The 14,934-nt window shown below is 39.2% G+C and overlaps 1 protein-coding gene and 1 long non-coding RNA gene across 2 annotated transcripts in view; both read right to left on the minus strand.

The window, feature by feature from the left end:
* The window catches only part of LOC137228194 (uncharacterized), a 53,051-nt gene extending 43,235 nt beyond the window's left edge, over positions 1-9,816 (minus strand). The window contains exon 1 of the long non-coding RNA XR_010945191.1: positions 3,212-9,816. This is a non-coding gene — a long non-coding RNA (uncharacterized lncRNA). The remainder of the gene's footprint in view (positions 1-3,211) is intronic.
* XKR6 (XK related 6) overlaps positions 1-14,934 on the minus strand; it is a 272,450-nt gene that overhangs the window by 231,754 nt on the left and 25,762 nt on the right. The gene's annotated exons all lie outside the window — the stretch shown is intronic.

The following is a 14,934-nucleotide window of genomic DNA, read 5'->3' on the forward strand; positions in this document are numbered from 1 at the left end:
CCCCAACTAGAGAAAGCCCAAGCGCAGCAACAAAGACCCAACGCAGCCCGAAAAATAATTAATTAATTTTAAAAATAAATAAAATAAAACTCATGAACTTACAATTGGTGTCAGAAGTAAGGGCTGTCTTGGGGACTGTGCCCTCAAACTGTGCAGTTGGCTAACTCCGGGAGGGTATCAGCCAGTGTGTTTTTGCAGTTTTCTTGCAAATTAAAAGAGTTTCTAATGTACATGTAATCTCTTCCTTTCTGCTGGTTCCTTCTCTGCTTATAAATATGGCCTATCATCCCATTCTTTAAGAGAAAATGAAAGCACACGCCCTCTGTCTTCTTTTCTCTCCACTGACTGCTTCAATCCTTCTCTTCAAGTCTTCTCAGTAAGAGAAGTTCAAAACTGAACCCTAAAATTTTCTTATCATATTCTCATAAACCTGCTATATAAAGTTTCTACTCCTCCTGGAAGGGAAAGACAAATAGGGAATACAAACGATTTCTACAGGCACAGCCTCGTATTTATCTGAGCTGCAATAAGAGATGAAAACAATTAAGAATCTTCTGGCCAGGCCCATGTTTTCATCCTGAGGCCCCCAACCACTGGCACCTGCTTCTCCAGTCTTCGACATGACATACTCCCTGGAACTGCGCTCATTTAACAGCTTATTTTATTACTCAAAAAGAGGCTGCTTGGCTTGGCTATAGTCACCTCAGCCTTGTCTTGCTTCAGGCTTCCAAATTTTAAATAGCACTACTTAACATCTGGGCAGACTGAATTCCCTGCCCTACTAGTTAATTAAGGGTCAAGTATTCCAGAGTGGTAGTCAGATACGTTCAAAACTGAAAAGAAAAATCTGTTTTTAAATCAGTATGACCAAAGACTTTATAATTTGAACATTAAAGCTTCATTTAAAAAAATCAAATAAAGAAGGGACACCCGCCCCCTCCGAGGGAAAAAAAATGAAAGACTTCACAAGAGTCGTGTACTATCTTTAGGATACAGATCTTTAGCAGAATTCAGGATCCTTAAATGAGATTCAAGAACTATACACACTATCTAAAGCTTTACACTTCTGAAAAGAGGCACATGCTGTTTGTTTTACACAAGTATGCAGTTTTCCACCTATTTCAGTGATTTCTCAGAGTAGAGAGTTTAATACTTAATTCTCACAAAGCACCCATCATCACCCCTTGCAGACTATTATTACACAAGGCTAACTGGCCTCCCCACATCTGCTCAAACCTCCCATCAATCTCTGCTCCACTCCGCTCCACTCCACTCCAGGGTGATCTTCCCCAAAACTTAATAAAAGAACCTGATCTTCTTCCAGCAATGGTCTTCTGGAGCCTTTAGGATGAAGCCAAAATCCTTACAAGACCCTCACCATGTGGCCCTAGTCACCATGTCCTACTCTCCCCCTGCATACGTACACTTCAGCCTTCTGGGTCTGCTTGTACAGGAACCCCACTCTCCCCAGGCACGCTCCCTCCCTCATAACTGCGCCCTCTGCCTCATACATCCTTCCCCCACTCTTCCGCCAGACTCTACCCATCCCTCAGGCTGCAGGTTTCACAGTACCGAAGAGGTCTTTGCTGGCACAAACGAAGTAATAAACAGCCACACGTGCCCACATCAGACAACCCACCTCTCACAGCACCAACTACTCTTGTTCAATTTGTCTCCGCTCGACAGGAAGCTTGAGACAGAAACCATGATTTTCTTATCCCCTGCTATGTACACGGTGCTTCTGCACATATTTTGCTGAATGAATTGAGTCTAGAAGCATAAACTATACTGACCTTAAAGGCTTCAGTCCATTATTAGTACTAATTATATAATCTTATTAAAATTTCTTTTCAAGAATCCCTCACAAAAGAGGTTTCTTTCAAGTGAAAGTTTGTCATTAAAATACTACACAGGTTTGTAACAATAAAACCAGTATACAATTTTTGAGTCTTTAAAGAGCATATGTTTTCACTAAGGATTCAGAGCAGAAAGAATATAAATGCAAGAGTAATGGCCGCCTAATGAAGTTTCATTTTAATTTCTGAAGCCAATTAATACCATGCCCAAAGGGCATTATAACCACAACCAAAAAACCTCCTTTTGTTAAGCATAGGGTCAAATCTATGTTCAAACATGTGCTAAATTTTAATGCTTTACTTAGGAAGAATTTCCCTCATAAGAAGCTGATTTCTTTATAAATAGTATCTATGAGATTAGAAACTAGCGATTAACATTGTGGCCTAAGTTAAAACAAAGAAAACAGGTCACCATAAAAATTAATCCTCTTCATAGTTTATAGTTAAAATTATCTAAGAGTAAAAGAAAAATGCCCAGCAAGGATTTACTAAGTGTAGAACCGGCTGAATTCACTTCTAAATGAGAAACTATTTAGAACAAGATAAACTACCATAGACCCCAACTTCATTTTCCCCACACCCTGAAAAAAAAATGCCAAAGCCTACAGCTCAAAGCATGAGGAAGAACTGTGGAAGTTCTCACTTTATATTTATGTTTGATCCTTTCATATATCTGTCCTATATCCTTAATGACCTCAACTAAGTTCAAGGGCATGGACTCTCTGATACATTCTCCTATCACCAGAACCTAGCAAAGAAAAGGAATTAAATGAACACAATGAATACAATAACAGCAAGATAGTAGGTCAGGCCACAGCCCAAATTTACCTATAAGCCAACTGTAAGTCTTATATAAGTCCGATAGTTCTAAATACAATGTACACAAGCCATTCATTACAAATTAGATTATTTACCCATTCTTTCCTGATGCCAAGTGTCAATTCGGTGTTGGATCAACCCTGCTACCTTTTGAGCAGCCTATTTCAATCACCCTCTTTCCTTCTTTACTGGCTCCTTCCTTTTATTTAAATACATTCAAGTCTCTCCCAACTTGAATAAAACTTCTCTGGACCCCATGATCTCTTCTAGCTCTCTCCCTCCTCAAGTCCCTTTATATCCAAACATCTTGAGAAAGTGGTCTGCATTTCTTCACCTCCTACTCACTCCTTAATCATATATGCATGATGCAAGTGAAGTAGTAAATTACTGAGCCATAAAACTGAAGATGAAAATAATTTATGGACAAAACCATTACACTTTTAAACATTTCAAGATTTATAAACAGAAACTTACCCAAGTCTCTTTCCCAGCTAGAGCTTCTCCTACCACTCCAAGTTTTTATCTAGCCCACCTACCTCTCGCTTTTAGCTATACGGTGGCAAGACCTAAATCCTCACCATGCATTTCTGCATGGGTCTTGCTCCTTGGGTTCCCGCTGCTTAGAATGTTTTTCCAACCTTTTGTTCATTTAACTTTCTCATTCTTCAAGCCCAAACTCAAATGGCATCTCCTCTCTGTAACTTTCCCCAGCCTCTCACCCCAATAAAACTACTCCTTTAACTGTGTTCTCAAAACACTTAACTCAGACTTCCCTGATAGCAGGCAATACATCATATTCTATTTTCTTGCCTGCCTGTCTCCTCAGCTGAACTGAATTACTGGAAGGCAGAGACTGTCTTAAAGGAAGTCAAAGATCTGTGAAACCCCTAAAATTGTATGCAAAATTTCCCATATCTTTTGTTTTTGGAGAGAAAGTCTATAGCAGTTATCAGTTTCTCACAGAGGCATATGACTCCAAAGAATTTAAAAATACTTCCCCCTAAATTAGCACAGTACCTGTCACATAGCAGAGACCCATTAAGTTTCTATTAAATTGTCATCAATATACAGCAGAAACTAACACAACATTGTTAAGCAATTATACTCCAATAAACATGTTTAAAAAAAAATTGTCATCAATATACTTGCAAAGTGACTGCACAGTGATGAATCTAAATATTTATTTGCGGGGAGAGAAGAAACAAATCTTGCTTACAGAATTCTAAATAACATGTCATCACTGCCCCCTCCAGGAGGTGGAGCTTAATCCCCCCATGCACATGTGCTCACACAGTCCTTGAGGGTGGGCCACTTAGTGACTTGCTTCCAAAGAACAGAACGGCAAGAGAGGAAAAGAGTAACGTCACAGTGAAGAAACCTGGCAAACACCACCTTACTAGTGATGAAGGTTAACCTTACCCATGATGTAGTGTAGGCATCAGAGCCCCTTGATACAATGTGTCAAGAAGGGCATTTCACTCCTTCTTGAAAAAAATCTAGTATTCTTTCCCAAAATCCATCACCTCAGGATAACCATGACAAAAAATCGGACCAACCCAAACTGAGGAACGGTCCACAGAATGCCTGACCAGTACTCCCCCAAACTGTCAGGGTCACGAAAAACAACGAAATATTGCAACTGTCACGGCCCAAAGGAGACTAAGGAGATGTGACAACAAAATGCAATTTGCTTCCCTGGACTGGATCCTGCAACAGAGAGAAGATACAAATAGGAAAACTGGTGAAATCCAAATGAAGTCTGGAGTTTAGTTAATAGTAATGTACACCACTGGTTTCTTAGTTGGGACAAATGTACCATGATAGTGTAAGATGTTAACAACAGAAGAAACTGGGTGAGGAGTATATGGGAACTCTCTGTGCTTTCTTTACAATTTTTCTGTAAACCTGAAATTATTCAAAAATAAAAAGCTTATTTTTTAAGAGTCTAGTTTCACCTAATTACAAACTTCTCAGATTCATAGTCTCCAAACTTCAAAGAACTATTAGCTAACAGATCGGCTGTCCGATCTCCATTAAGTTACATTAGACATGCCATAAGGAGTGTTTTACTCAAACCAAAGCAAAAATCTGTCAATTATAATTATGAAAATTAGAAATTACAACTTAGAACTTAGTGATTGGCATCTATTTCTTGATAATGAAGCTTCAAATGTGTAATTAGTGACATTTAAAATCTGAACCATTCAACTCTCTACATTCAAGCATCACAATGCACTACAACACAATGAGCGGGGAAACACAGACCAACAAACAATAATAAACGCTTAGGTGCCACGACAGGGGGATAGCGGGTGCAATGGGGGCCAGAGCAGGAGCACTGGGCTGTCTGAGGGAGAGTAAGGCGGAAGGATCAGGAAAATTAAGTAAAGTTTACAATGAGATCTGAAGGATGGGAAGCATTTGCCAAGAGAATGTGGATTGAGCGTACCAGGCAAAGGGAACAGCCTACACAAAGACCTACAAGTGAGAGAACATGGCCAGTTGTTCAGTAGGGCTTCAGCCTAAAGTGCTAAGCAGGGCATGACAAGCAATGAGGCAGCTCAGTTTTTCACTCTGCTTTTGGGAGTTGTGCCTAGAAGCTTGGCCTAGAGTTTCTTTAGCTTTCCCAAGAATTCTGAAGCAGCTTTAAACCTTTGTATTTAGTTCATTATTTGCCATAAAGACTGACCAACAAAACTGCTCTTATGAAGATAATTAGCCTCCACACCATAACATTCAACAAAAACAACAAAAACTTAGCGTTTAACCATAGGTCTCTGTGCTCAATCCTATCTACTTTCTATACTTTCCTATCTTTCTCCCCAGTATGTGCAAAAAGACAAAGAAGGCAGGTTTGTAAAATCTATAGATGGCAGACATTGCTAACACAATGTTTTAAGTCCTGCACTTATGCTCAAATGTATCAATTACACAAACACAGGTAGAAGTGAACCAGGAGAAAAGGAAGGACTGGAGGGAAAGAATAATTACCACCACACTAATCTCACCATACTGACACAAGCCAAAAATATAAAATAAACCTCTCAAGCCTCCCCCTTCCCGCATCAGAGGCCCCACCTGACAGTAGAACATATGGTTAAAAGTATGGAGTCGTGAGGCCAAACTGCAGGGTTCTGAAGCCCCACTCTACTATTAACTGGCTCTATGACACTAGGCAAATTACTTAGCCTCTTTGTGCCTCAGTTCCTGCCTTGTGAAATGTGGATATTACCAGTCCCTACCTAATGAATCAGTGTGATGTCTAAATGTAGTTAATACACTATTAACTATCATTGTCAGCTATTATTAATAGGCACTATATATTGATACTACCAAAAGTGTATATTCTCTGTGCCCTCACTGAATGGCCATCCTGTCCTCTCCTCCATCAAGAAAGTATGTCAGAGAGTAACAACCATTATCTTGAATCTACTTGATCTACTCCGTATGATTTAAGTAAGTCATTCTCAAATCTTAGTTTACTAATGATAATATATTCCGTACACAGTAACAGCCACACTTCAGTGTTACAACATCTAGGAGAAATGCTGATCTAGACTGTGACAGAAATGGATAACTGCCTACCTCACACTGCCCCGCCTCACCTCTTGCTAACAAAACCCTGATTTTGTTTGGATATCAGCTGGCCATGCACTTTAAGGGGGACTGGGCCCATCTCCACTCTCTGGACCAGCAGCACTGGCTGGCATCACCCACAAACTTGGGAAAAATACAAATTCTCAGTCCCCAATCCAAATGTACTAAATCAAAAAACCTAGGGATAAGGCCCACCAATCTGTGTTTAAGTTCTCCAGGTCATTCTGGTGTACACAAGTTTGAGAATCATTGACCAAGAACCACTGAGCTAATAATGGTAACTTCTAACTCTTGTCATTGATTGGTTTAGGAATGGGCATGTGACAGTTCTGACCTAGGAAGGGTACTTTGGGAAATTCTGCTTATTCTTAAAATGAACACACACACACACACACACACACACACACACACGAACACAAAGAAGGGACCTTCTCTCTTCTAGCCTCTAAATTGTTGTCGATTAGAGGTTTGATGTTTAGAACTTCTGCAGCCATCTTGTAACTCTGAGAGGGTAAGCCAAGTCTATCTGCCACACCGGGTCCTTGATATAATCAAGGTGAAAAAAATAACCAGTTGTGAATCTACTCTTCCATGAGACCTCCTGCTATTTGAGATAATAACATGTTTCATCAAATGTAAGATACAGCAATGGTAGAATGCATCACTATTTTATAAGTCATCAAGGAAGGGGGGTGCTGTCAACTACCCTGACATGCTATTCACCTAAATGTTCAAAATGTCTCAATTTCAGGAATGTTCAGATATGAAGAAAAGGTACATCTCCCAACTGAAAACAGTAAATTCCTTATTGTTTAAGCCAAATAAGAAGGGGTTTCCTGCTGCTTACTGCTATAGAAACATCATAATTGTTTTAAAAGGATATTATTTTCAATTCTGGGTCTTCACTAAGACACAGAATACATGAAAGATGGGCAAGAATAATGGTGCGGAATCTTGAAATATGAAGTAAGAGAAAGTAAAATATTTAGACTGAGAAAAGAACATTTAGAAGAGGGCATCATGACTGTCCTCAAATACCTGAAGGGCTGGAATATTAAAAAAGGATTAGACCTTATCCAGATAAAGCTGGGAAAGGCAGATTTTAACCTAAGGAATGAAATCTACCAATGGAAGAGTTGTCTTAAAAAGGTCCATGCGCTCCAGCAGAAACATAACAATTACTTGAAAAACTAAGGGTATGAATACCTCCAAGGACCCTTTCAACTATAAGATTCTAAAATACTAGAATATAGCGAAGGTAAGAAAACTCATTAAAACACAAAATCAAATCAAAACTGCCAGTAGGACCTGATCTAGGCAGAGTACCTAGGAGAAATTAAATTCAAGAAATCAAGATATCTTTGAGGCGTAGAATTCACAACCCTCGCAGGGTTATAAGATGACTACAGCAGCTCTAAGCATCAAGTCAACAAGCAACAACATCTACAGGCTAGAAGAAAGAAGGCCCCTTCTTTATGTTCATTTTTAAAAACACAGACTTTCAAAGATCTACCCACCTCCGATCTAAACTCCTGTGGCTGGGATTTAAAGTTAACTCTCCACCACCACCTACCTTGACACAGCTTCCACTCCAAAAGGAGTCTACTCACTCAGTGTCCACATTCCAAGTTATCCATAACCTTCCCCTAAACCCACCTCAGCCTAATTCCTATCTAGTGCCTTTGTTCAGGATGTCCCTACAAACCTAGGATGGCATTAACCCTTTTGCCCATCTGAAATTTGTAAATCTTGAAAAGTGCAACCAAAATACCCAGTCCCACGGTTAGGATGGACCCCATGATTCTCCTGCCAGTAACTGCCAACAACTCCCATAATGCACAGCACACAACTCCCTCTAGACTGAGACTGCACTTACTCAAGAGGGCAAGACTGAGCACCTGACTGTTCTTTCAGATGTTTTTATTCTTCCAATTATAATGTAAACACAATCAGGGGCCCCCACAGTTCTTTACAATGTTGGGAGCATTTTAAGCCCTTAATAAACCTCACTGATTAGTCAATCACTTTAGAAACTATCACAGATCTTTCAGGAGTTTAATATTTAATATATTTATATAATGGTAAAACATTTATTAAACTATATCATCAAGTACCTGTGACTCAAAATTCTGGTGGGCTTAAACTAACAAAGAAGGAAAGTAAAGAATAAAAGGCCTTTGTAAAAAAGGAATTGTACTTAGTTATCCAGGTCTTGGCAAATACATGAAGCTGAATAAATGAAAAGGAAAAAGAAAGCAAACTACGGAAGGATCAATCTCATCTTATCCTACTCCACAGAATGTCATATCTGAAAAGTAATCCAACTCCATCATTTTTTATATATAAAAATAGTGACTCAGAAAAATTAAGTGATATGCCCAAAGTAAAGGAAAAAAAAAAAAAAGGTCCTTTTTTTTATTTTCCAAGTCAGGAACCTTCCTAATTGTAAAAGAAAACTAAAAAAGGAAGCCTCTAGAGTGTTTTAAAAGAATGAACAGAGAAATGAATCTAAGAGTTAAGGGTACAAAAAGTTGAGGGAAGGAGGGAAAAGCAGGTAATGCAAGTGGACTGTATTAAATTAAATAGGAATATATATGCCTACCACATAGTAAACCCAGAAAAAATGTCTCCTTCTCCTAGTCCATAAGATGTCCCGAACTCTCTGAAGCTTTATGGCCTTAACATTCTAAATGGTGAATAAAGATTCACCAAGGTCACGACTTAAAGTAGAATGCTCCTGACCAATTGTGGAAAGGGAAAAATATCCTAATTTTTTTACTATAATCAGGTAGTACATAGTTTCACTTCCAATTTCACTTAAAGGCAGCTAAATTAGAATCTGAAAATGGTTTTATACTGACACTGTGACAGTGAAAATTTACAGAACATACTTTCTTCTCCACAAACTACAATATAAGAAACTCATTTTATTTGTTTGCTTTTGGCTTATATAAAAGTGTGACTTTAGACTTTCCAAAATTTTTAAGACATTACAAAAGGCCTATTGATTAACCCAGTGAGACACTGAACTTCAAAGTTTTAAGGTGGTCTGTCTGGCTGACACTTGGGATACAGAAAAAGAACTCTGTAATGAACCAGAAACCACTATCCATTTACTTCGATGTCACATCCAATGGCCAAGTCCTAGCAGAACTCCGTAGGACAAGCATGTAAGACCTCAGAGACATTTTTATGCATTCATCAGAGATCTCATTCTCAGTCCAGCTAATCTGTTTGGACCACGGGCCTCCAAAAATGTCACTTTAGGAAAAAGGAAACAGCTCTTCTTTAAAGAGAAATGGTTTATTTTACCCAATTTGTTTCCCCTTACATGAAAACAAGGAGAGTAGAACCCTTTACTAATACAATATCATACCAAAGCCAAGTGATCATAACCTAAAATTATTTTCTAATAAAACCAAGGACATGTAAAATGATCAAGAAATCAACAAATAATTTAGAAATTGTTAGAACACATTAAGTCATACTCTGTGAGGGTCAGTCCTAATAATTACCATTCTTTCAAACTTTTTTAAAAATAGTTTTTTTTAAATACAGTGCTTTTAAAAATACAGTTGCATATAAAGTATAAGCATTACACAGCATTTATTACCCAAGATAATGTATTACTAAGCCTATTTCCATATGCACTTAATTCTAATAACTTACTGTTGCAGGAAAAATGTGACTGGCACATCAGAGACTTTGTCTTTTTTATGTTTCCACTGTCATTTTCTGAGTTCTCACCTAGTATAAAGAGCTCAAAAAATCCACCCAAATCTGCATGTACCATGTCTTAACTTGGTCACACAACTAACGATGTCCTGCATCTACCGGAGATAGACATCCATGATAAAATTAAGTTCCATAATAAAATCTGAGGGCGAAACTCTAAAAACGCATAGTGAGTAACAAAATACATGACTGCTGAATTTGGTAGTGGTACTTATTCAGGTGGGATAGAATACATATCATTTTGTTGCTCACACGGTCTGTTACTCATTTTTTTAGTCTCTGGCAGCACCACCACTTCTGTAGTACTTATTTTGTGCTAGGCACTGCCTCAGCACTTTAGATACATCAACTCACTTATTTTACCTATGTTACCTCATTTCACAGTTGAGGAACTGAGGCAGAGAGAGTTCACTGATGTCCAAGGTACCCACAGTCACAGAGTTAAATGAAGGGTTTAAATTTTACTTTGTTCTAAATCTTCTCTGCTGTCCCTGGCCCAGCTCTCTCTGAAAAATGCATGCAAAACAAAAGGACAAACAAACATAAAAAAGACAACCCTGGGACTTCCCTGGCGGTCCAGTGGTTAAGACTCTGCACTTCCACTGCAGGGGTGGTGGTTTTGATCCCTGGTCTGGGAACTCAGATCCCACATGCTGCGTGGCACCAGGAGCGGGGAGGCGCGGGGGGAGACAACCCTTCCTCAGCCTCACTGTTCTGGTAGGTTACAGACACATGCTTCTGAATGGTAACGTGAAGGTAAGTGTCTGGAGGAGTGTCTCTCATCTTAGGTCCCCCCTTACCATCTCCCCTCTAAAATGGGAAGAATAAGCATGACCAAGCCAGCACTACTTCCTACTTGCTCCCCTACTGAGTTGGCCTATTCACAGCCATAAAGCCAACCTTCCCGCAGGCTTCTACTTCAATTCAGGTGCACGAGTGAGGTTTGAAAGTGCCTCAAGCAGAGCCAACAGTTCTCTGATCCTTTACAGTATCAAACTCTGCAATTGTGTGTCATAGCAGCCGTGCCAGAATGAGGGCAATTACTCTAGGCACTTGCTAGACTTCTCCCTTTTCTCCATCCCTGGTGTTCAGCCTCTTTTCCCAGCACCTACTCAGAGCTGTCGTTAGCCTTTTCCCCTTGGTTTTTACTGCTCCTACATTTATGTTATTCTAAGTCTTCTCCCCTATGGATTCCTGTGGGGAAAATGAAAGGTTTGAGAGGAAAAGTAGAACTAATAAAATGAAATGAAAATTCAAGAAAGTCTTGTTTTAAGTCACTGTTTCAACAGGTATAATGGCTTTGTTCCTTTCAAATAAACCAAGCGTCAAAACATAAGGAATATACGGCCCAAGTATAGTAAATAAATACACACATATATGCCATAAAAGTCAGGGTCGTCTTTCATTCTTAGGATCCCTCCTTTTTTTCTATCCACTAGTTTCTAACTACACTGCTCTTCTCTAATCACATAATCAACTATTTCTTAAAATCCATTTGTCAGATTTGAAATATTAGAAGCAACATCAGCCTTGGACCTCTGTGACGTGGCTCCTAGATCACCACCATCACTTACTTATGAAACATTTTAATGTCATTAAAGTTTTGTTTACCTCCCCAATGGAGTGTTCAAAGGAGATGTGTCACAAAAGAACTAGAGGTGCCAAAAGGGTTAGGACATACCTTCAGTCCAAAAAAAAATCCCCCGAAGCAACATGTATAGTAAGTAATCCAACCTTTCCCTTGGTAATTACTATCCTAAGCAGAGAAGTGCAGACCCACTAACTCCTATGCTTTTGTGGAGAATTTGAACCAAATTACATTTCAAGTTGAAGCCTGGACAAGCAAAGTGAGGGGCAATGAGGCACAGCTGGGAAGATGGCATGCCGTCTACGGTCACAGCAAGCTTCAGGTTCACTTCGTACAAACCATAAACTATTACCAACTGTTTTCTATTTTTATTCTCCAACTCAGTCTTCAGAATAAAGGCAACGAGTTAACTCCTAAGTAACACTCCTGAAAAATTAACAATGAATTCCAATCCAGTATTAAAATGACTGATCAGGGACAAAAGTAGACAAAGAAGAGCAGAAGAACATTATATATTCTTGCATCCAAGGGCCTCAAATTTTTGTCCAAATGGTCATTTTTAGTTCATGTATAATGCTAGAATTTGTCTTCTTCTGAATACACTCTGTGTTATACTGTCTCATGTGACATAAGAGGGCAGTAAGGTCTTCAAAAGCCACATGCAGTGGTCACTGTCTAATGTTTTGCCAAGTGATGCCATATTTGCAAGCTGATTATAAATGCATACTATCTACCAACTAGATAAAAAAAATTCTAGCTGTATTTCAGTTTTGCCAGTAGATGCATAACTATAAAACAATAAATCAAATCATATTTACCACTGCCTTGGGCTATTTCAGAGGTGCATTTACGCAGAGGGAAAAAAAAAACAAAAATATGGCCTTAAGCTATAAAGATCACACAGCACCAAACCTAATTAAAATCTTATACGTTGGGCTTCCCTGGTGGTGCAGTGGTTAAGAATCCGCCTGCCAATGCAAGAGACATGGGTTCGAGCCCTGGTCCAGGAAGATCCCACATGCCGCAGAGCAAATAAGCCCGTGTGCCACAAGTACTGAGCCTGTGCTCTAGAGCCCGCGAGCCACAACTACTGAAGCCCACGTGTGTAGAGCCCGTGCTCTGCAATAGGAGAAGCCACCACAATGAGAAGCCCGCACACCGCAAAGAAGAGTAGCCCCTGCTCGCCACAACTAGAGAAAGACCGCGTGCAGCAACAAAGACCCAACGCAGCCGAAAATAAATAAAATAGATAAAAAATTTTAAAAATCTTATATGTAGTACTTACTATTTATTTAATCTAATATTTGATAGGAAAAAAACATTAACACTACTATTCAGTCAACAACACTACTGAAAATAGAGTAACAGAAACTGTAGTGATTGCCAGGGAGAAAAGCAAGCCAATTAAATAGGCAAAGGACTTCAACAGACATTTCCCCAAAGAAGATATACAAATGGACAACAAGCAAGCTCGACATCATCAGTCATTAGGGAAATGTAAATCAAAATCACAGTGAGATACCTTCACACCCACCAGGATGAATTTAATGAAAAAAACAAGGAAAGTAACAAGTGTTGGCAAAGATGTGGAGAAACTGGAACGCTTGTTCATCAGCTGCTGAGGAAAAGAGTTGGCAGTTACTCAAAAAGTTAAACACAGAATTACCATATGATCCTGCAATTCCACACCTATACCCAAAAGTGAGAGAAGGGACTCAAACAGTTATTTGTACACCAGTGTTCACAGCAGCATCATTTGCAAAAGCCAAACAGTGGAAACAATCCAAATGTCCATCAACGGATGAACAGATAAACAAAATGTGGTATATATCCATACAATGGAATATTTTCCAGTTTTAAAAAGGAATGAAATTTTGATACATGCTACAAGACAGATGAACCTCAAAAACACGCTAAGTGAAATAAGCCAGACACAAAAGGACAAATGTATGATCCCACTTCTATCAGGTATCTAGAATAGACAAACAATGACAGAAAGTAGAACAGGGGCTTGGGAAGGAAGCAATGGGGAATTGCTGAATAGGTACAGAGCTTCTGTTTGGGAAGACGAAAAAGTTCTGGAGATGGATGGTGAGGATTATTACACAACATTGTGAACGGACTTAGTATCACTGAACTACACTTAAAAATGGTTAAAACAGTAAGTTTTATGCGTATTTTACCACAATGATAAAAATCTTAAATGGCATATTTTATGTTTAGTATTTTACCACTGTATTTTTGCAATATAGAAACAAAGAGGAAGCAAGAAAATAAAGTCTGTGATCTTACAGGTGTGTGTAATAAAATTTCTCCTGTACAGACATAAAAATGAAGTCTGCAGCTTCTAGTTGGATCTGATATTAGGTCTGGGTTAGTAACTAGTACCCTAGGGTAACCTTAAACAAGGGTGACTTAAGCTCCTGATTATTAGATAATATCTTGTACTGAACAAAAAATACAGTGCTAACTTGCTACCCTATGCAATACCACAAAATGTTAAACACAGAATTATCACAGGACCCAGCAAGTCCACTCCTAGGTATATGTCCAACAGAAATAAAAACAGCCCACACAAAAAACCTGCACACAAATTTTAACCGCACTATTTGTTAAACAGTCAAATAGGAGAAACAACCCAAATGTCCATCAACGAATAAATGGATAAACAAAATGTAGTATATCCATACAGCTGGATATTACTCAGCCATAAGAAGGAATGAAGTACTGATACAGGCTACCGCAGGGATGAACCTTGACACTATGTAAAAGTCAAAGAAGCCATTCAGAAAAAACTACATATTGTATGATTCCAGTTATATGAAATGTCCAGAATAGGCAACTACTCTGTAGAGACAGTAGGTCAGCGGTTCCCAGGGGTTGCAGGAAAGGGAGAAGGTGGAGTGGCTACAACGCGTTAGGGTTTCTTTTCAGAGGGATGAAAATGTTCTAAAATTAGATTGTGGTGATGGTTGTACAACTCTGTGAATACACTAAAAACACAGAATTAAACACTTCAAATGGGTAAATTTTATGATGTCAACATATCTAACGCTGCTAAAAATAACTGTTGCCAGTCAACATTCTGATCATCATCTCAAGTGCTAAAGCAAAATCTCAGAGGGGAAAAACAATAGCATCTGAACACACAGGACATTCAACTCTTGTTTGTTTTGTTTTGTTTGTTTGTTTGTTTGTTGCGGGCCTCTCACTGTTGTGGCCTCTCCCGTTGCGGAGCACAGGTTCCAGACGCGCAGGCTCAGCGGCCATGGCTCACGGGCCCAGCCGCTCCGTGGCATGTGGGATCTTCCCGGACCGGGGCACGAACCCGTGTCCCCT

This window comes from Pseudorca crassidens, chromosome 7 (genome assembly GCF_039906515.1).
Source record: "Pseudorca crassidens isolate mPseCra1 chromosome 7, mPseCra1.hap1, whole genome shotgun sequence".
Lineage (NCBI taxonomy): Eukaryota > Metazoa > Chordata > Mammalia > Artiodactyla > Delphinidae > Pseudorca > Pseudorca crassidens.